The following is a 22,267-nucleotide window of genomic DNA, read 5'->3' on the forward strand; positions in this document are numbered from 1 at the left end:
TGTGTGTGTTGTATATCAGGCAAGGGGAGATTGCCTGACATACAATCTCCATTTGAAAAGATCACTTAAACAATTATGAAGCCTACCAAAGATTCCTTCAGACTTTTTCCTGTCTCTTACACACACACACAAACACACACACACACACACACACACACACACACACACACACACACACACACTACACACTGATGAACACTACATCTCTGTGAGATGTGTATTTTATTCACACACCTTATAATCCTTTTTCTTGTAGTACATAAACACCATCGACTAAATCTCAAATCTGTTTTCTCTGTATCGTTTTCTCCATGTTTACTCCATCTGCTTCCCTCTCTCTCCGTCTTTCACTCACTCGCTCTCACACACACACAAACACACACACGTGTTCATGCTCGGCCTGCATGCTGTTCATGGAGAGAAAGAGAGAGACAGACACAGTTTGTGTGGGTAGATTTAGAAGCGGGGATCAATGAGAAATGTAGAAATCAATGCACTTAGCAGTGGGAAATCAATGGGGCCTAATCGGGATGCCAATGGCACAAGTCAAAACAATTAAGTAGGAAGAAAAATGTTTAACAACCCCCACCACCCCCACCACCCCACCCCACCCCACTGCTTACACAGTGGCCGAGGAGAGATGGAGGGAGCGAAGAAAGAAAAAGAGAGGGCTGAAGGAATGCAAGGGATGTTGGGAATGTCGATAGGAAGATAACAGCGGCATTTGGATGTGCCTCTGGATCAATAGAATTAAATGCATTTACCTGGTAAACTGCCTGTAAAGTTGCAGGTTTGAATCCTGGTCATTAGTTTACATCGCTCCATCTTTAAGCTCACTGTCAAGACCAGGTCACTCAAAATAATCTGTAAAAAGGAGGGAGAAAGAACACAATAGTCAAAGAAGAAGCAATAAAATTCAGAAGAAGACAAATACAGTGAGAAAAATTCACAGATATGATTCAAATAAAAAATTGCTAAAATGTGCCATGCAGATTATAGAGTCAGTGATGGGTGTTGCTTAAGCATAAGAAATTGCCAAAACAAGCAAAACAGATGGCTTAACCAATCGACAATGATAAACTGGAAAAAGTAAGTTTCAATCTCGCTCCTGACGGTTGATAAGTTGACGCCTTGCAGCTTTGCAATCAGAATGAGCATCACTTTGTCAATCAACCATCCAGTTTTCGCTGCTAACACCGTGGTGGTAGGTTTTTTTTTGAGGGGATCCTGAGGCATCTCGCAATCTCATGCTCCATTTTACCCTCACTCGTGACGGCCACCACAGGTTTTTGCTCCCAACAAGGAGTGGGCAATCCATTGTTTTGTGGCTGTGGATGCTGGAGGTTACGCTCTGATGAAACCAGCAGAACTGCATTACCCTCCACTCTTTGGCTGCGCTGATTCAAGAGTTACTTGGGATAACTACAACAATAGTCACTGACAATCTTCTGGCCGCAACTCCAAGCAGACAGCCAGGGTTTCATTATATATTCCCACACTCACTTGGTGCCTCTCTGGGCAATTCTAAACAAAGCAGCCCCTATTAAACAGTTTGGTTCATGTGCAGGTGCTGTGCATAGAGATGATAATTAGCTCTGCCTACTTCTCCATCAGAAAGGTTGCTTTCCACCTGCCAAAAGCCAGATTTCATCGTCAGAGATCAATCTACCAAAGCCCTCACCTTCACCTGACGCACTAGACTTTTAAACCTGGCTTTGTTAGAGGTGGATCCATTTGTTGGCCCCATACAGAACCTTACCAGGCTCTTTTGGTACAAGCATGGTCATCAAGTGCTTGCATGCGAGTACCCTTCCAAGGCCTGATTCCAGAGTGGTTCTGGGTTTGCTGATTGGGATGAGGTGCCACTTATCTGGAGATGCCAATCCCCAGACCTTACCAGGAGCTCTTGCCCCCAACGACCCAACTTCCACGTGCATCAACAAACCAACACAATGAGCTGGCAATTCTTAAAATGGAGTCGGTCACATTTTACTCAAAAAAGAACAGTGTCTCTTAAAGTGTCCTTCTGTGAAAATCTTTTGAGAATTAAATACTAAACTATGTAGTTTGAAAGCCTGCTGTGAATGGTTTGCACATTCAATTCTAATGATAATCTTAAATGTTTTTCTCTGTGAAACATGACACCATCAAAATCCACTGTAACCGACAATTTGAACTGGCCACGGCTCCTTTTTCTGTGAAGAATGAAAACTACAAATGTTTTACAGCCAACCTTTAAGTTAACAGAAGGTGGAGGTTTTTGACGCTGAAGTTTTGGGAGGAGTATCATTTTAAAGTACTGATAAAGATAAAAAGGATATACAAGTATTGGCAATGGGGCAGCGCAGGTAGAGAAAGAGAAGCAGTTTTGTCTGTCAATATATTTCACGCTAAAAAAAACTGACTGATGGAGATGACACAAATATCCCCAATGGCACACTAGGAGGGAGACAGAAGGTGGATATGTAGCAAGAGGAGAGCCATAGAAATGTAGAAAGAAACCATCTGAAGGTATGGCAAGACCGCATGCCGTACGACTGAAGTTGGGTTTGGTGTGTGTGTGTGTGTGTGTGTGTGTGTGTGTGTGTGTGTTATAGGGAGGTGGTTGCGGGGTTGATCTGGGGCCAATCAATAGCGGCAGGCTCTCTTACGACCCCTGAGTTCCTCCTAGCTTGGCTGGCAGGCTGGAAATCAATGGGCCAGGCCAATAACTCAGGATGGTGTGTGGATTAGTGAACTGTCAACTAATCAGAGAGTTACTGAATCTGACACCGCAGCTATTAACCTATCGATGTGACACTTGGCACTGACACACACTCACATGGATATGGATATATATATATATGTATTGATGAACACACACACACACACACACACACACACACACACAGGTATGTAAATGCCTGAAGGTGGCTGTTCATACACATGAACATTTTTACTTTCTAGTGGATATACAGTAGATATATTCACACTCATGTAAAGACCTGGATAGTATGCATACTATTCACACAGACACTGTATGTTCTCACTACTTCATCAGACACGCACACACAAACTAGTGGTGAAATGATTTGGTATATAGGATCTTTAATATAGATCATGGCAAAATTCATTAATAACTAAAACATTCAGTTAATTAATAGAAAACATGGTAACACTTTACTTTAACCCCCTATTTATTTATTATGTATAAGCAGTATATATAATAAATGGTTTATAACACACTATCATGTAGTTGTAAGCAAATAAGTGTTTATTGATGTATTGCTGTAACTGTACCTTCTGTGAAGGCTGGTGTATAAACAGATAATGAATGACAAAGAAAAAACACAGTTGTAATAAGATAAAATATTTCTTCATAGGAGAACTTTTAATTGTTAGCAAAAATGGTACATTACTAAACACAATTGTCCTTATATCTGCGTACAGCTACATTATAGTGTTTTATAAACCGTTTAGTGAATGTTTGTGTACTGCTTATAGATGCTAAATAAGTGGGACTTAAAGTAAAGTGTTACCACACAAGTATTATTGTGTGGCTAGGTGAACAGAAATGATTGATATTGCTTTATTGCAAGCATACACACAGACACACACTAGTAAAAAGTGTGGCTGTAATAAAAAGATTCGGAATGAAGGAGTGTAAATTACGGCAAAATCTAACAATAAATACAAAAACACAATCATATGATAGAAACCATTTTAATAGATTTGTAACTGATTCATTACATTTTCATTTGAATTACTGTACCATTAGTCTATATCCACGACGTTAAACTTCCGGGATTGCTCCGGTGCTGCAGGAAATTCCGCCGGATGCATGTCTTTTCGCCTATGTCCGTTTTCTTCCGCTTTCTTTGTGTTGGAATTTTAAACTCTGGTGGATTTCTGAGGACTATGGTTAACTGCTCCTCAGATCTCTGCAGGGTAAATCCAGACAGCTAGCTAGACTATCTGTCCAATCTGAGTTTTATCTCACAAGACTAAAACTACTTTTGAACGTACACATGTTCCACCAAAACAAGTTCCTTCCCGAGGCTATTTTGCAGCGGCACCGTGCGGAGCTTAGCACCGCCCATGACAATTGTGATTGGTTTTAATAAATGCCAATAAACCAGAACACATTTTTCTCCCATCCCGGAATGCTGTGTGGACTAGCAAGACCCTCCTCCGTGGCACTGTGGAGGATGGTCTGGCAAAGCGAGACTACTGTACCCTTGATACAGCTGCATTACTTCTACAAATGATTAACAGTGAAAAAGGTATCTTTAAAGCCTTTAAAGTCTCAGTAAATGAATGGATAATCAATAGATACTCTTTTAGAGAGGACAGTGTGGGAAATACAGTGTTTAACAGCTCAGCTAACACGGTTGCATAGAGACAAAGACACAATTATATAACTTACAGTGCTTGTAATTCTGTAGAAAAACACATCTGTTATCCTAGAATAAAGACATACTTGAAATGCATCCGAATACAAGAGCACATTTGAAATGAACAGAACATCCTTCAGATTTATTACATGTATCGTGCATGCGCCGCTGCTTTGACCCTTGACCTGCACAGCAGTAATGTCTTTGAATGTTGGTGAACCAGAAATGTAAACGTATTCCACTGTTATAGGCATTGTATGTCTCTATATCTCAATTGTGCTGTGAGTGTTGACGATGACTAAGCCTTGTTTCTTCACTAAATAGTTCATCAGTACTACAATGCACTTGTTTAAGTGAACAATAACTAACATGAACAAAAGCTTATAAAATGTTAGCTTGTGTTGTACCCTTTAAAGAACTTTTCTAGCTAACAGTTTTATCAAGGGAGTAAGCGTCTGTCAACAACCCGTAGCTCCTATGGCGCCATTTTGATGCTAACAAGCACTCACCTCCCGTTGGCATTCCATTGACTGCCATTCATTTTGACGTCACTTTGACAGCAAATAACTTTACATCTGAAGCGTTTAAAGACTCTATTTGTCCATTGTTTATTTCTAAAGAAACACGACAATATATAAAAGGCTCCATTACCTTGTACCTCACATTATGGTTACGTAGCAGACGTTTGTGTAAAAATAGGCTAGCGATTGTGTCATAACCACGCGACTTACTGTCGCATAGTAATTACCGTATAGTACAGGAGAAGCTCGTAGGCAGTTTCGACTTACATTAGCTGTTTAAGTTTACTTACTAATGTTAACTAGCATTTTAGTTAGCAATAATTAGCCTGTGCCTATGTTATTTCCTAACATATATACCTACGCTCGGCTCTCCGTCTCTGCAAGATTGGGAATGATTGAGATTTCTCTTGGCACAGCTACCAGAAGACTTACAACTTTCAGACACGTTTCTCACGTCACATTTACGTCTTCTCTCTCAGTTGGAGGCTGCGCAGTAACGCTCAGTGCTCACTGGAAAAGTGCTTCTAATATCCTTCACTGGTCTCTGTCCAGAGCAACGGGATCTGTTGGTCCAGTTTATATACTGTCTATGAGTTTTATGCACCATGTATTTAAGTCCTGAAAATGTCTGTCAGCTGAAAAAGGTGAGTTATCTCCACATAATAAGCAGGCTAAGCGGAGTTGAGGTGGCTTTACTCTGCACTACATCCCTGCTTTTTATCCACAATTCATATCCAGATTCTTTGGTGCTTCTTTAACATGTAGACTCTTTGATCTTTTGATATTCTCATGTTCCTCTAGTAGGGAACTACAGGCTTATTTTGTGTCAAGGGTGCTGGTTCGTTTTACATTATTCTCTTCTATTATTCTGTCCTTTTCTACTTTTTTTGGAGGGGGAGAGCAAAAGGAGATTATTTTGGGGGGTAATTCCATTGAAACCGCTCCGAAATAACTTGACTTGGCATGTGCCTATACAAGGCTCCACAAAAGACTGCAGGAATACTATTCAGTAATGGGGTAAAGCAAGAGAAGAAGCAGGACAAAAAGCCTGCGTGTGTGTGTGTGTGTGTGTGTGTGTGTGTGTGTGTGTGTGTGTGTGTTACAAGAGCAGCTAAAATGAGGGAGAGGAGAGAGAACAAAATCACCTGAGAGAAAATAAGACAGCTAGCGGGAGGAAAAAAAAAGAGAATGAACGAGCAGCAGAGAAACCAGTGGAAACTAATCAAGTGTTGAGAAAAGAGAAGAGAGCTCACTAGTTTGATATCCTACATTTTTATTCATTCATCTTCTCACTATTAAGTTTTTGGGTCTGCTTTTTAGGCTATGATTTGGGGAAATTAGATCAATTATATTAGGGTTTTGAATCAATCAGGTTTTGGGCATGGATTTTGGATCCAATGGTTTTAGTTTAAATGCAATTTAATAACAAAAGCCCGGTCAAATCCATATAGTCTGCCATTTTTCATGTTTAAGCAAGTCAAAGTGTAATTCTCAAGAGAATTGGCTTGAAGAAGAGAAGAGGAAACAGACTACATAACCGTAAGAGAAGAGAAAATGCAAGAAATGATGAAAAGAAAAAACAGGAAAGAAAACTAAAAAAAAATTAAGAGGCGGAAAGGCTCCAGAAATCAGAGGAGGGGAAGAAGGGAATGTGTAAACGTATTAGTTTACACTGCTGTCTAACGATAAGAGCTGCAAAAAGCAAGACAGAGAGAGAGGGCTAAAAGAATGAGGAATGGGGGCAGGTTGAAGCATTACAGCCACCAAGAGAGAGGCGAGGAAGGAGGTGGGTGAGGAGGAGGTGGGGGGGCGGGGGCGGGTCATGGGCCTCCCACACACTCCGGATTAGGAAACATATGCAGTAGAGTAGCGAGGGATTAGGGGGTGAGGGAGAGCTGGAAGAAGAAAAAGAATGTTTTTTTGGGGAGGAGAGGAGGGGTGAAGGGGAGGGAGGGGAACACAAGTGCTCGGCCAGGCGTATTTCCACCCCGCTTTCATCCTACATCCCCTCCTCTACCTCCCTCCTCCTCCTCCCACCCACTCACCTTCATCTTTGAACCTCTGGTATGACGAGATTGGTGTGCAAGGACTCCGAGGGAGACGAGCGACTGAGGCATACAACATGACCGGTGACTTGTGGTGTGTCTGAGTGCTGCCGAGGGTTTTCATTCAATGAAAAAGAAGAGAAACAGAAAGCATTTTGGTTTTGTCAAGTTATGGCTTAAGAGAGCGAATAAATAAATAAATGAATGAATGAATGAATTTTCAATCACTCACCAATTTACTACGCAGCAGTTAACTCTATAGTATGCAGTACATTTCGGATTTCGGACACTAGTGCAGAGTACATGCAATGGACACAACTTTTTCCATTCCATTGTGGGAACTTCTGAGGGCATTATATAGTACATAAACCTAACCAGGTTATCGTTTTTTAAAATTAGCTTAAGACAAAGATGGGTCAAGATAACTTAATTAGGAGACCTGGTTTACTCGTAAATACTAAACTTACAGACATTTTCTTTAAACTCTATTTTCTGGATTTTTGCCATTACTTTATTCTGCACATTCACCCCTCGGCCCATACTGCAGAGCAGTTCCCTTTGGCTTAAATAAAGGCAATCATGCTAAAAACTACTTGCATTAAAATGTAAATTCCTCTGCGCATAAAACAAACTACAACAAATACCCAAAAAAAAAATGTTCTCGCATTTTTGGGTAGTTTCTTGTTGGCTACAACAGGTCTTGCCAGACTCAAGTGCAAGTATTAAACAAATAATGCTAACCTATTTATTTATTGGTACTTTAATCAAATCATTTCCATGCTCTATTCACACTATTTTAGTTATGGTGTGCATTTGAACACACTGTACTGAGTCATATTTGACCGTACCAATATTTGGAGGAAAAATAAATAAATATATATATATTTAAAGTGTGCCAAATATATTTGAAAATTACTTTCCGGAATGCTTCCAAAATATAGATTTTAATACTTTCAGGAAATCCCTTTTATCAGTATCACCATGTATATAACTCCAATATTTGATGCATGCCAAGGAACTTGCTGCAAATGGCTACAGTAGTATGTGTGTGTCCATGGCTGCTGTACACAGGGGAGCATGCCTGTCCTGAATGTATTTGTCTGTGTGTGTGTGTGTGTGTGTGTGTGTGTGTGTGTGTGTGTGTGTGTGTGTGTGTTCATGAGTCAAGGTCAGGTGATCATTTCCCAGAAAAGCCGGAGAGAGGTGAAGGGATGGACGGACAGTGGAGCAGAGAGAGAAGTAGTAAAAGAGGAGGAAGAAATGATAGCACAGTGATCCTGAGAGGGAACAGGAGGCCAATCATTGAGGAAGAAAACCTGGAACTGAAATTATCCACCAATCTGTCATTGTTCTCTGTTGGCCAGTTTCCTTCAGATTGTCTTTTGTTTCGTCTCAAATTTTGCTCATTTCATTCACTTTGTGTTTCCGTTTCCCATCTTTCATCTTCTAATATCACTAAAATAACAGTCTTCTTGCCTTAAAATCATCAATATCTTAAAATCCTCCCAACTGCCACCCTCTACCATTCGTTCCTGCCGTGCCTCAAACACACAAGTTTTATATTATAACAATCAACACTATATTTCCTCCATCTCTCTACCTTCTCACACACAAACACACACACACACACACACACTGCTGGGCCAGGGAGGTCAACCTTTGGTGGATGAGGTCAGGTGTCTGGGATGAAGTTGACCTTTGACTGGGAGGGCATGATCGCTTGCTTGCATCCTAACCAGCTGGACAATGAGCGAGCTGTGTGTGTGTGTGTGTGTGTGTGTGTGTGTGTGTGTGTGTGTGTGTGTGTGTGTTTGTGAATAGTGTACGTTTACATATGAGCACTAGTGTCCATCTATGTTTTTATGTGTTTTGGTCATGTGTTTGTGCTTTAATGTCTGTAAATGCATGTCTGTGTAAATGTATGTGTGTTTGTGTGTCTGAGAAATTGGATATACCTCCTCAGTCTCCGAGCAACGGGGTCGGGGCTGCTTGTTACCGACGCCGAATAACGAAACAATATTGATCAGGCCGGGGTCATCCATTGACAAAACCTGTCTTTAGTCTTTCCCGCAAACGCTCATCTCTTCCTGTCTTCTTCCTTATTGGGGGTTAATATCTCATTAACTGCTATTATCTCCAAACTGGTCACCACGGCAACAGCCAGCAGGACAAGAGCTGACAATTCCCTGTAGCCTGCATCCTGCGGATCAGACAGGCAATGACCAGATTATTGGAAATCAATCCAAGAGGTGTTACTGTTACCCTGACCTCCCAAGCTTCATTTCCACTATTTATTGAGGAACACTAGTCAAATGTTGACTATTGTGAGGTTTACAAAGATGTCAATACATGCAACGACGAGAGTCAGTATGCAATGGCTATCATGATTGTGGTTAATCATTTTGAGGTTCATAAATCAGGTGTTAGCTGGAAGCCATTTGATGTCAGAAAAAAGGAGTAAGTAACATGGATTGACTGACAATATTTAAGGTTATTATTTATCTACCGGGGTAATTGTTTGTTTTTTTTGCTGATTGCACCATTTCCGATACAGTAAAATGTCAAGCAGAAATTAAAAATATACTCATAGATGTTATCAGTTAATTTGGAATTAATTCATTTAATACTACTAGGTAACAGAGATGACATTGAACCGCGGGGGGTAGGAGTGAGTCCATATGTGAGGGGCTTTTCTTTCTTATCAGTCACAGGACAGTCCTGATCCTTATTCTCCACGGAGTAATGGAGGAAATATTTTTTTTTAACAGCCTACAGTTTGAGCTTAGCTACACAACTTTACTGTCACAGTATTCTGATGATTACGCCAGTTTAATAATAATTGGTTGATAATGCTCTGCTTTTCTTACAGATTACATTGATATATTTTAGGTTAGGAGTATCCACTTAGGATGACATGTAACTTAGCCTACATGTAACCTACATGACAGGTAACCTACCTCAACTAAAATATATTCATATATAACATTTGTAAATGTAAAAAAAGCTGATCAGATACACCAATAATTATGAACGAATTGTATAATCTTGAAAATTCATTTTCATTTATTTACATTTATTCCCTGTTATATATTGTTCATATTCATAGCCAGTTAATATTTCATCGTCATAGTTAATATTTAATAATAATCTATTGCACTGTTCACTTTTGCACTACCACCATTGCACACACTCTACCATAGCACCTTATCAAAATTAATAAAGTATCTATCTATCTATCTATCTATCTATCAGTAAAATTGTTATTTCAGAAGCCAAGTTTAAACTGTAGGCCTAGGTTGTTAAATACGTTTTCCTCAATTGTTAAGCCTCAGTGCACTAGAGCAGAAGTTACTAATATTTAGAATTCATCCATATAGCTAGATTTAGATTTCAGGTAACGTTATAGGCATAGCTGGGAGAACCTACTGCATGGCAAATTAGGGGAATTAGCTTTGCAGTAACAGAGCTAATGTTTTTTTTTTTTATAACAGTAACGTAACGTTAGCCTACAATACATCTCTGGCTTAAACAGGTATAGCCCAGTGAAGCTGGTGTACTCCAGCCTAACGATACTGGATAGGATTTGGTTGAGAAATGTAACGTCGACTGACGAATGAGCCCATCATTGACAACAATATGTTGCTAACTGAAATCCTACCGCTAGCCTAGCCTAGCATAGATATCTTGTTTAGGTTGTAAGCTAGCTAACTTAAATGGCGAACTTAAATATTAATGCGTTTAAAACTCCCGCTCTGGTGTGTCGCTTAGCAACAACAGTGTTCTATCTAGAGTGTCTAATGTATTTAATTCAAACTAAAAAACAAACTAACGTTCTATTGAGTTATACAGTTCGGCTACAATGTGTTGCTGTTTGTTTACATTAATACGTGTTAAACCAGCCCGTTTTACGGTGGTTTAAAGGGGAAAGAAAGGTGTTATTATTGGGCCTAGAGGCTACTTACCCATAATTAAAAAGGAGCCGGGTCCGCCTGGTGTCTGTCTGGCCATGTCTGCTGAGTGCTGATGGGTTGCGGTAATGGCGGAGTGGCCGGCTGACCTTTGACCCAGGGGTCAAGGCGGTGGGGTCTGGCTCGCGGGGCCGCAGTGACAGACGCTCCCCCCAAATTGATGAAAAAGGCAATAGAGTCTGTAATAAAACCAAGCAGCCGCCATCACCAAATAATCACATAATGGCCCCCTGTGACAATAATGATGTTTTGTTATACACGTTTTATGTGTATAACAGTTTACTGGAGAATATATATTTCCAATTATACCTACAGATGTTTGAGGATGTTGTGTTTATGTCTGAAGTGCAGTACAAGTTTTATAAAAAGCTAATAAATAATTCACCATAGCTGAATGTTCTCTTTTCTCCACAGAACATTTTTGTAGGCCTTTACTGGCTCTCTTCTTGAGATTCATAATTTCAGGAATCAACCTATATAGGAACCTAAAAGTCAAGTTTAAATATTAATTTCGGTAATGAGTTTCACAAAAAGGACAGCAACACATATATAATTCTGACCAGGAAAAGTGTTGCAAGCATCAGGGGACAAGTGGCCCTTCCGATAATAAAAATTGTGGTTATTATTCATCAATTCAAATGAAAGTCAAACTGTTTGGGTTTGGATGGAAAATCGATAGATGACTAATGGACATTTGAAAGCAATTTTTAGGCACAACGATGACATTTTTCATTTTCCAAAGGTCAGTTTGTTTAAGTCTTTAACTTTATTCACACAATGATATTAAAATGTACATGTGAAGCCTAATAGCCTATACATATTAGGCTACTTAAATAGATTTTCATTTATGCAAACAATAAATAAACTAAATATCGTAAAATGCGAATGAAACAACTTTCCTGATCCTGTCTTATACGGTAGCCTAATATTTTTTTCTTATTTCTTCTTATTTCTTTCATATAGTTTATGCATGCATTTAATTTCGTTTATGTTCACTTTGGTACTTTTAATGAAACATTTTTGTCTCCGATTTTTTTCTTCTTTTCCCAGTCATATAGCCTAAATAAACTCTTTTCCGTTCTTCCAGCGCATCGGCAACAGGCCATTTACATTCGTTGAATAAATCACAACTTCACCAAAATAAATATAAATATGTGCAGAGTGACTATATAGATCTGTAGTATTGATAGTTCGTATTTATTATTGTAAATAACAGCCACAATGACGCCTTTTTCTGACTGTGGCTAATTTGCATATAAGCAAAACATTTGAATTCATGGCAAAAACACCAAGCTTCTAGCATTTTGTTTCCATTTGACCAAAGTAGTCGACGTTTTTATATCCAAAACGAAAAATAACAACCTAATTAAAATTAGTTTGAGCAAAATATCGAGAATTTAAAACAAAAGGAAAAACACAGTTTCAGTGCCAAAGACAAGCTCGACATCCGTTTTCTGTCATTCAGCAAAAGACTTAAGAGAGCAGATGAATGTGCACTAAATATAGTTTCTAATTTCCATTCATCCATTTAAATTAGTCAAGCATGTAGCTAACGGTAAAGAACACCTGCTGCTGATTTCTACATTTCCCAGCTGATTCCGCGTCAAGCAGATTCCATTCAAAACGCAAGTATGTGCTGATACGACTGCTATAATTACATTAAAGTAGGCGATATTTATAATATAGCGTTTATAGGCTATATAATGTATGTTAGGTAGGCTACGTTTTTATACTATCATTCATAAATAGCTGAAATGATCCTCATGGGTATAAACAGCAAAAGGCCTGAAGTAGGCTATATTCTAACATTAAAAACATGACGAGCATATTGGCGATATATGATCTCTGATCTCTGATTTGGGCTGCGCTGCATTTTGGAGCTGAATTTAAAGAGAATTTAGAATTTGAAACGATCGTGTACACTGCTGTAAGGAGTGTGTGCAGACGTGCAAATGAACTGGTTATAGCTTCTGCAGTGTATTGATTGATTGATTGATTGGGAATTAGGTGTATTAAGAGTGAGGGACCAATGGCTCGCATAGCGCGCGCGGCTCCATGCAGGGTTCAGATGGACAGCAGATTTTGTACCGAGTGTGTTTACCCCATAGATATAGAACAATATCTATGGTTTACCTTCCGACTCAAGATCAGGGTGAAAATCCCATTGACCTGTGTGTGTGTGTGTGTGTGTGTGTGTGTGTGTGTGTGTGTGTGTGTCTGTGTGTGTGTGTGTGTGTGTGTGTGTGTGTGTGTGTGTGTGTGTGTGTGTGTGTGTGTGTGTGTGTGTGTGTGTGTGTGTTTGGGGGGCGTTAGGGATAGGATTTCCATTAATTTACCTGCAGCCTCGGAGTTTTGGGAGGAAAACCAAACATATGATGTCACGGATGGATCTCAGTCTGCAGGATGAGCCTCGGAAAACAGTACAGAGGGTGAAAAAGGGGTGCTTTGTTTGGTGTAAATTGCTGTAAAGTGTGAGCACGTGTGTGTTTTCAAGAGATAAAGAGACATTTGGATCATAAAACAAACTGATACGAGAGAGCTCGTAGGCTACAGGAAAAAAAAGGAACCAGCATAAATCGTTTCTTTTTTTTATTTTAGTGCAAGAAAAAGAAAGAACGCAGAGAGAGAGAGAGAGAGAGAGAGAGAGAGAGAGAGAGAGAGAGAGAGAGAGAGAGAAAGAGAGAGAGAGAGAGAGAGAGAGAGAGAGAGAGAAAGAGAGAGGACTTGGCCCTCCTCGTCTCTCTGTCCGGCAGGGTGTTCCTCTCAATGCACCCCTCCTCCTTTTAATTGATTTCTCATAATTAACTCAGTGTGTTCATCGATTTCCCTGCCACCACCCCAACACCGCCTCGAGATCGGCAACCTCATTATTCCCACGTTAACCCGAATAATCCAGAATAAATACTGGGTGACCACATTCAATAACAATTAGACCCAGACAGCACTAAATAACCCCCGGTTGCCTTTAGATGACCAGGCATCAGAACAAGATGCACTGAAACAAAAAGGAAAAAAACAGCCTATTTATGCTGAGAAGTTGGTAAAAAAAAAAAAAAAAAAAAAAAAAAAGGAAGAATCTTGATAGCTGGAAAGTGCAGTAAAGTGTTTGTATTCGGACTTCACTTTGCTCTTTGCAAAAATACAGTCAATCCCATTTAAAGATGTCACAGGTTTAGAAAACAACAGCAGACAATCAGTGTGGACATTACTTGAAGCCAGGGTTCAAAATGATCGCCATTGTGGCCGGGTTGGTTAGTGGGTAGAGCAGGCGCACATATACATAGAGGTTTATGCCTCGACGCAGAGGTCAAGGGTTCGAATCCGACCTGTGACGATTTCCTGCATGTCTTCCCCCCTCTCTCTCTCCCCCCTTTCTCACCTAGCTGTCCTGTCCATTAAAGGCGGAAAAACGCCCAAAAAAATAATCTTAAAAAAGATCACCATTTACCAGCCAAATTCTGGTAAAATATGCAAGTGGCTGACAGATTTGCTTCACTCACCAGCCAAAAAAACCCCCCCAAATGGTGATCGATTGAGTGGCTGGTAAAAAGTCTGGTAAAAAACATTCACTAGCCATTTGGCTGGTGGAAGAAAACGTTCATTCTGAACCCTGCTTAAAACCTCTGAAAGCTCAGAATATAGCCTATATATATATAGGCTACTGTACTGATGTTCACTTCTCCACCGTTTGACCAATTAACCTAATAAAATCCTATTACACATCAGCTCAGCCAATTAAAAGGCCTGCTGCTGTGCACATCAGTCACTTTGACTCTGCAGGTCAGTGAGTGAGATGTGGAGCTGCAGCATCTCTCCTTCAGGTTCAATGGCTTTGTGAGAGAGGAGGAGGAGGAGGAGGAGGAGGAGGAGGAGGTGAAACAAGCCTGCAGGCGGCAGATCAACGGGCACTTCTGCATCCCTCCTCCTTCATCATCTCCTCCTGAAATATACAGATGGAGAAACTATTTGTTATCATTTTCAATCACCCTTGTTATCGTATTTGCATAGAACAATTTGAATGTAAAAGTGGTTTAACATGCACTTTCACCTTTTTTTTGTTGTTGCAGGATTTGGGTTCTCTGAACTTTAAGAAACACTAGTAATTGACAAGGGAAATGAATTTAACTTTTTCTCCTCCGACAACCATAATCCTGCATTTCTTAAGTATTGTGTAACTTATTTCTACTTGTATGTGTATGGATCACTTAATGTTCTGAGTCAGATTGAAGTTTGAGATTGAAAATGAGCTGAATGGGACACATTCATGTCATATTCATGTCATATTGCTGTGAATTATTGTGTGTTGTCCCTGATGAATAAATGAATAAAGTCAAGTATTGACATTGGAAACAGCAGTTGACGAAAAACAAAAAACAAAAAGGTCCATCTTATAGGTCAATCTTATTCATTGCAATACCTACACAAATGTATTTATCTAATTATACTGTGTCATTCTTATTTTATTTGTTTTATTTTAGCCATGTATCTTAACTTGCACTATTATTTTTTTCTTTTGTCTTAGATTTTTAGACTTTTACTTCACTTACTTTACTGTGTGTGTGTGTGTGTGTGTGTGTGTGTGTGTGTGTGTGTGTGTGTGTGTGTGTGTGTGTGTGTGTGTGTGTTTTAGTTATTTAATGAGCATTTTTGGAGGTGCCTATAAGGGCCTAAGATTTTCATTGCCAATGCCTTTTGCAAAACGTCCTCAGGAAATGGAGTATACCCAGTTTTTATGTACAAAAATCCACTTATTTAGAGAATAAAAATTCAGTTAATCGAGTAAAAACTCACTAAACTGGAGTCACACTGGGGGGAATATGTAGTGCATGTGCAGTAGCTTATACTGGACATGCAAAGCAATTTCAGACCAGAGCAAAAGAGAACAAAACAGTTTTATATTTAAAGAAAATACAGAGTAAAATAGAATTTAGAAGAGAAAATAAGAGAACAGAGTATATTGGAGAGAGCTAAGAAAAATGATCAGAAGAAGGAAGGAACAGAACACATGAAAGTGGACAAAAAAAGGCTTCTCTCCTCCCACTGCTCCATGTGGGCAGAACCTTGCCGTTTACTGTAATGTCAACCCGGACATTGTAACCCGGAAAACAAAAGCTGCAGGCAGTGTTAGGGTTTTTAACAGCGAAATACAATACATTAAACAAAAAAAAAACATTAAAACATTAGAAGATTATACAGCAAGAAACAAAAGAAGGAAGGAACAGAACACATGAAACTGGACAAAAAAAGAACAAAGCAGAACAGAGAGGAGTAAAACTGAAGAGATAAAAGAGTAGAATAGAATAGAGGGGGGCAGCAAGGACAGAAAGCAGAAAGAGAGTAGAGGGAGAGAGGGAGAGAGGGAGAGAGGGAGAGAGGGAGGGAGGGAGGTGGGCGATGGTGTTGGTCACGGGGGGTTAAAAGAAGGAGGCGTTTAAAGCTTGTGAATTAAACGCTGTGAGGCCCTGTGTCCTCGGCACGTGCACCGGGCCTCACGAATAAAAGGAACCGGCCCATCTGGCTTTTTAGAGGCAGGAAGAAAAGGGAGGGAGAGAAGGAGAGAGAGAGACAGAGAGAGAGAGAGAGAGAGAGAGAGAGAGAGAGAGAGAGAGAGAGAGAGTGTTGCTCAATGGAGAGACCGTGGCATTGACACAGCCAGGCGTTTAGGGCGCTTGATTCCCTCTGGGGGTCACTGATAGTAAAAAATATAGGCTCTCATTGTAATGTAAGGTGCTTTTTAGTGAACGTGTGCTGTGAAAGGGTTGGGGAAGGGTTTGGGGGGGGAAGATTGACTATACCTTTACAGTCTCTCTCTCTTTCTCTCTCTCTCTCTCTCACACACACACACCTCCTGCAATCGGCATCTTAGCTGTTTCCATGGCGACGTAGTTGAGACTGCAACAGAAGAAGGGGTGTGTGTGTGTGTGTGTGTGTGTGTGTGCGCGCGCGCGCGTGTGTGTGTGTGTGTGTGTGTGTGTGTGTGTGGACAGCAGCAGCAGTAGCAGGTGATGAGGCCCGGTTCATGGCAGACAGTGTTCTTCAGCATTCTGGGAAAGTGATTTCTTTCCTTTCTAATAAAAGTTATATTAACGCCATATAAGAAGCAGAAGAAGAAAAAAACAGACATTGTAACCATCATTACAGGAGAAAACAGACCTCAGCAGGTAAGAAATAAAATGGAACTGGACATGTGTAAGGAATAAAGTAAACAAAAGTGAAACAAGATACTTTTCAATTCAGCAAAACACATTTGTAGTTGTCCTGTTGAATTCTCAAAATGCCTGAATCACAAAGTGCAGGACAGTTTCTGTAGTTCATTTCATTTGCAACAACCTACAGTTATATTTTAACAGTGCCCCCAGTAAAGTCACGACAAAGATTCAGCATGCACAATACGAGGCCCCTGACACTGAAGCAGCTAACTGGAATTCAGCCATCATTCATTTCATTATTTAACATGTGCCTTTCCTGCTGTGACATGTCGAAATGTCCTTTGAAAACAAACTTCCTGTCAATTGGTCTACACTTAAAAAACAGTACAAAAACAGTAACAAAACAGTATCAGTGAGCTGCTCTGTGAATACATTGAGTTGATTAAAACAAAAGCAAGATCACAAACAAAATAAAACACATTGTAACAAAGTGAATTAATATTTTCTGTAGTAGCACGCAATGAGTGATGCATTTTTGACACATGGTGAAATGTTTTCACATCACAAGAATGACATGAAATTGTGTTTTTCTAAAGGCACGATTGAATAATATAATATGTTTGTATTATATATTGGCATTGGTTGGTAATATTGCTGCTACTGACCTCATAGGAACACCCACCACCTTCTATCACAACACCATTAACCATGATCATAACCAAAGCAATAATTCAATATGATCATACATTTAGTACTTAAAAGTAAATTCATGATCAACTAAAAACTAACATTTACATTAAGGCCAACAAAAAAAAAAAAATGGATTCTGCATTTATTGCATTAGAATTTAAATCTTAATGCTTTAGATCTCCACGGGGGAAATATGAAGAAAAAAAAAAAATCTAGAATTACACATTAACAGTTTGCTGGGTAATGGGTGCATTAATGTCCTCTCAGGGCCCTGAGCAGTTCATTGAAAGACATTCACAGTGTGCATCCGAAAGTAGTATTAGAAAGTAGTATCAAACATGCAGTGAATGAGTGGATTACACGATAATATCAACGCATCTATGAACATGAAGCTCATAGTTGGTCACAACCCGGCTCAAGGCTGGACAAACAAGGGCAGACCACGTACGAGTTAAGATAAGATATACTTTATTGTCCCGAGTCCCTAGGGGGAGATTTTGCTTAGTCAATAGTACAGCACACATAGCTGCAATCGACAATACGTATAGCCACAAGAAAGTACAGTGGTACATCAAAGACATAGTAATAAATGACATACAACAAAAGACATGTAAAATATTGCACATGCCCTGTGAGATAAAAAGATATAAATGCAAGGAAATCTTCAAAAAACATAAAACAATGCAACAGTGTAACAGTGCCTTCTCGCCTATGAACTACCTAAGTAAAAATAACCCTTTTTTTTGTCTTGTTGAGTAGTGTTATAGAGTTGTTACTAAAAGTAAAAAAAAAGGGGGGGGGGGCTCTTGCAGCCAGAGCAGGTGAGCTGAATCTCCCAGATGACCCATCTCCGCCCACCAGGCTGCCGGAGGGAGAGGCAGCCAATCAATCAATTACATTTTATTTAAAGCAGAGATATTTAACAGGGCCTAGGGGGTCCTCAGAGTAAGTGCAGGGGGCCGCCAAATTATGTTAAAAAAAATATATATATATTATATATATTTTTTTTTTTTCAAATACCAAAGATAAATTGGTCTATTTGTGAAGAAAAACAACATTTCATCTACACATTGAGATAAGCTTATATAGGTAAAGTATACAGTTAAGCCAAAGGATTCACTGTGCCTTCCACATGTATGTTTAACATTAAAACAGGATGTATAAATAATACATTAATATCCAGTCATTTCATCCGTCCGGTTTAGTTTAATATGCAACTCAATTTTATAGGGGTCCCTACTCTGTCTCTCTTTCAGCTAAGGGGTCCTTGGCCTAAAAAAAAAAAAAAACCCTGTAGAAGATCCCTGATTTAAAGTGTAAAATCCCCATGAGACCTGGTCTCAGTGCACTTTACAATTAAAGGAAGACAGACTATCAATAATAACAGACGGCAACAAAACAATTGAACAGCATTGAAGCAGCAACAATAAACAATACGCAATATGCACCACAATATGTGGCTGGTCCACATATGAGAATAAGTGAAGGACACAGAGGGTTGCTATCTCCAGTTTGATACCAGTATACCATGCTGGTTCCACTCATGTGGGCACAACCTTGCCGTTTACAGTAATGTCAACCCGAACCCGGGTATTACACCCAGGAAAACAAAAGCTGTAGGCACCTTTAGGATTTTTAATTTAACTTCGAATTACAATACAATAAACCGAAAAGCTCTATTAAAAACATCAGATTATAACCTGGAGGACCATGTGGGGGAAGTGGAGGTCTCTGTAAACGAGGAAATTTGGAGCTCCAAAGATCCAACATTATGACGTACAGTACGTAAACACGACAGTCTATAATATTCCTACTTTATGACACTCCTCGGGGGTCTTAGGGAGCTGCGTGATGCCCTTACCTTTATATGAAGTGTGTTTATCGCGCTGGTTCTTATAGAAACAGGCCATTATAACTATATAGGAATGTCGATTTTTTTTTTTCTTGTGCACTTCCTGGGAATGAAAAACAAAAAGAGCCACGATAATTAAAACGACGTTGAAAAGCTAAACTGGTCTTTTATATTCGCCTGCATTCAAAAACTCTTTTGTGAAAGCTATGGTTTAAATAGAGCCGATGGGCTCTCATCTCTGTGCAGGTCGCTGCGGCCCAAAGGGCTGCGAGCGCCACCGTGTGGTCGAAAGGCTGAACCACGTTCAACCGGGTCTTGAAGTTCTTCTTCCTCACCATCCTCACCATCCTCACCATGGCTGAAATCAACTCAACAGATCCAGTCTATTGTTCAGTTAACACCAGCCTCAGGGACTGGAAGAACTATGATATCCAGGCATTGGTGGAAGAAGTATTCAGATCCTTTACTTAAGTAAAAGTACTAATACCACACTGTAAAAAACTACTCTCTTACAATTAAAAATCCTGCATTGAAAATGTTACTTAGGTAAAAGTATGTAAGTATAATGAGGAAAATGTACTTAAAGTACTCAATGCAGAAAAATCCTCACATTTTAGAAAGTGTAAAGGATCCAAACAGTTGTGTGTTTAATGGTCTAATCATTTCAGCTGGACTTGTAGGCCGTTATATTGTTGGGTAGTTTAATTGATAATAAAACATTGTATTTTATAAACTACATGTGTTTTCTGGGCAAAAATCTTAATTTGTAAAGTAACTAAAGCTGTCAGATTATGTAAAAAGTACAATATTTCTCTCTGAAATGTAGTGGAGTAGAAGTAGAAAGTGGCACTAAAGGAAAGACTGCAAGTAAAGTACATGCCTCAAATTTGTACTTAAGTACAGTGCTTGAGGAAATGTACTTCGTTCCATTCCACCACCTCATCCAGGTCATCAAAGCAAATGTTTGAATGTATGTTCTGCAGTAGGTTGAGGAATTCATTTCATTCCAGAAGATCCACATCCTCGGAAACCTTTTCAACACCTTGATGCCACATACAAGGGCCAAAACTAACAATTAGTTCCATGATCAATTCATCTGACATTTATTTTGTCGATTCAATCAATTCATTATGTAAAATGTTGTAAAACAGTGAAACATGACATTCCCCAGAGAGGGAGCCGACATATTCAAAGTGCTTATTTTGTCCAAAACCCAAAGTTTATGATCATAAAAAATAAAAACAAATTTCCACATTTTAGAAGCTGGATATTTTTGCTGGAACAATGACTCATTTCTCAATCATCGAGTCAGTTCTATTGATTTATTGTTCCAGCTTGTGCATTTAGGGTATTTTAGGATTTTACACCATACATTTAAAAGGCAGCAGACACATTTTATTCCCCATAGAATAAAGTGAGTTAAACTGGATTTCTATTTGTGTGATATCCCTAAATATTAGGTGTGGGAATCACCAGAGGCCTCGCGATACGATATCATCACGATACTTATGTCACAATAGAATATTATTGCGATTTTAAACATATTGCAATATTCTGTGATATATTGCAATTTATTACCTTTTTTCCAACTTCAAATTTTTCCCAATTTCAAATGATGTCCCCAAAAGGAAACTTTGTCAACATCTGTTTTATCTAAAAAGATAAATTTCTCTGTTTGTTCATCTCACTTCAATTTTATTGCTGCAAAATGGGATTGTCAAGCAGACAAACTGACCAATACATATATAATAAAAAATCGATACTTGGTGTCTGTGTATCGATATAGTATTGCCACGGAAAATATCGCGATACTATGCTGTATCGATTTTTCCCCCCACTCCTACTAAATATGTAAATTAATGAATGCACAACTTTTAGCACAATATGGTCCCTCAAACGCTGAGTATTTAGTGTGGGATGGAAAGGGAATTTGAAATTTCAGTTTGGTTTAAATAAAATTCTGCTATTAGATTATCTAAAAAAAAAAAAAAAAAAATCTTCTGATCCTGCAGGAACTTCTACCTGGGATTACATATCTGACCAAACATGGCTGTTTGGGCATTTTTCAGATCTGGCAGAAGGGAATCGTACTACTTGCCATGTTTGGTGAGGTTTTGTTTCATGCTGTTTAAACATGGATTTGTATTTATGTCCTGTCACAAAGTTTCCTTCAACCCACACAGCAAACAGTAACAGTAGCATTGAAATGTGTCCGAAATCAGTCACACAGATGTAGGCGTCCAAGCTGCACAGGGACTGTTTGATAACCCCGCAGTGGTAATGCAGGATATTGGCTGGGAAGGGGCTGGGGGTCTGCAGCGCTGAGAGATTGGCTTTGCACGGACGCCTTGTGACTTTAAGATCCTATTTGGTCCACTGGCTTAAAATCTAAAAAAAGGAAATCTTGGTACTAAGGTGCTTTTGACCAGATAAGTCGAGCTGGATGTGAATTTGTATTCTGAACCACAGTCTGGCAACATTTTTCACTTTCTCTAAACACTGAAGCGTTCCTCTGTTACATTTAATAGAACTGAGCTCAGGTTGAAAAACTGGCAAACACACTGTTGTGGACACAATACCATGAACACCTGCATAGTCTAATTCAATCAAATACAACAGTCCTGCATCAACCTTTTTTTGTTAAGATTTTAAGTTGTATTTTGTGTCAA

The 22,267-nt window shown here is 39.3% G+C and overlaps 1 long non-coding RNA gene across 1 annotated transcript; it reads right to left on the bottom strand.

The window, feature by feature from the left end:
• Positions 1–767: 767 nt before the first annotated feature.
• Positions 768–11,124, bottom strand: LOC118493099. Its single transcript, XR_004895050.1, has 3 exons — positions 10,902–11,124; positions 6,940–7,046; positions 768–864 (listed from the first exon to the last, which is right to left on the bottom strand). It is a non-coding gene; the product is annotated as an uncharacterized LOC118493099 (long non-coding RNA).
• Positions 11,125–22,267: the final 11,143 nt, after the last annotated feature.

The sequence above is a fragment of the Sander lucioperca genome, chromosome 14, assembly GCF_008315115.2.
Source record: "Sander lucioperca isolate FBNREF2018 chromosome 14, SLUC_FBN_1.2, whole genome shotgun sequence".
In the NCBI taxonomy this organism is placed as follows: Eukaryota; Metazoa; Chordata; class Actinopteri; order Perciformes; family Percidae; genus Sander; species Sander lucioperca.